General features: G+C 38.5%; 1 protein-coding gene across 1 annotated transcript in view; it reads right to left on the bottom strand.

Moving 5' to 3' along the window:
* The window catches only part of SH3D19 (SH3 domain containing 19), a gene marked incomplete at its 3' end in the record, with an annotated part of 63375 nt that overhangs the window by 33165 nt on the left and 28949 nt on the right, over positions 1–1261 (bottom strand). The gene's annotated exons all lie outside the window — the stretch shown is intronic.

The raw sequence follows: 1261 nt of genomic DNA, 5'->3' as shown, positions 1-1261 counted from the left end.
AGGAAGTCAGGTACGGATTACAATTCCTAACAAAGAAGTCCTGAAATCCAAGGGGAGATAAGGTAAGAAGTCAGGCAGGAGCCAGCAGACATGACTCAGTGAAAGGAGCCTGCAGCCCACCCCACCCTCCTCAGCCGAGGTTCCCGGGTCATGCCTCTTTTGCCTTATGACCCCTTAAAGGCATAGCTTGGCCTCAGACATCAATGTTTCCCAAGATTCTGTCCCTTGTCATCTTCTCTACCCTGTATACTTTCTCCCTAAATGTTTAGCTACTTCCAGGATTTTGCCTGTAATTTGGGGTAATCAGACACCAAAATATATCTCCAGCCAAGAAATTCTTGCCTAAATTCTAGACAATAATTTCCTATTTAAATTTTCTTCCTGCCCCTCCTCTGCCCCCAACCCCACCCAAGGCTTCTGAGGCATGTAAAGCTATCATAGATATTTCATTTTTATATCTGAATTCCCTTCATCACACACTGTGGCATTCCCACATCTTTATAATTCACCAGAGGAAAAAAATGGAGTAGAAAACATGGCATATTCTCCTGTATTAACACCTGATAAACTTTTCACTGGAGTGTTCAAATGCATGTCTTCATGACCTTTGGGTATCCTAAACCACACTAAATATTACAAATTATGTTTCTAAAAGTAGGCTACATTCTCAGAGGGATGACCTCAGCTCAAATAATGCGAACATCTAAAATCCCTTTTTAATTTTTTTTCTATAAAAGGTAACCCATTTTCTATTTGGAAAAGGGCCTTTCCAGAGCCTTTTATTAAAAATGAGTGTCAAAATCCTGCACAAAGAGCAAGTTTTAAAGCTTTAACCAAGAGGTATGGATGGAAAGTATAAATGTACCATTTTGGAGGGAATTCTACTCACAGCGCATGTACCTTGTGCGTGGAAGTATCAGCCTATCATACTGTTTAAAAAAATGTGAAGGGAACCTGTGGAAGCAAATGATCCAAAAAGGACAGGGTTTAATATTTTTTAAACCTGTCAGATGTCTCTAATTACAGAAAATAGTTATATAAAATTTACATTAGATCTCAGAGACTAACTAGATTGCCAGGACAGCTTCGTTCTATAAGAGAAAAGCATTGTTTTGAGGACTTGGCTCATCAATTAATGAAAGCTGAAAAACTAGCTATTTGTCTGAAATGCTTTATTATTTCTTACGAGAGGCTACTCTTGTGTTCTTTGTGAGTTCATCAAATACAATCCCTTGCTGGAAATCTAAATCATCATTTGAAA

The sequence above is a fragment of the Galeopterus variegatus genome, unplaced genomic scaffold, assembly GCF_000696425.1.
Source record: "Galeopterus variegatus unplaced genomic scaffold, G_variegatus-3.0.2 Scaffold4280, whole genome shotgun sequence".
NCBI lineage: Eukaryota > Metazoa > Chordata > Mammalia > Dermoptera > Cynocephalidae > Galeopterus > Galeopterus variegatus.
The sequence above is the reverse complement of the archived record's forward strand: the minus strand, read 5'-3'. Positions and strand labels throughout refer to the sequence as shown.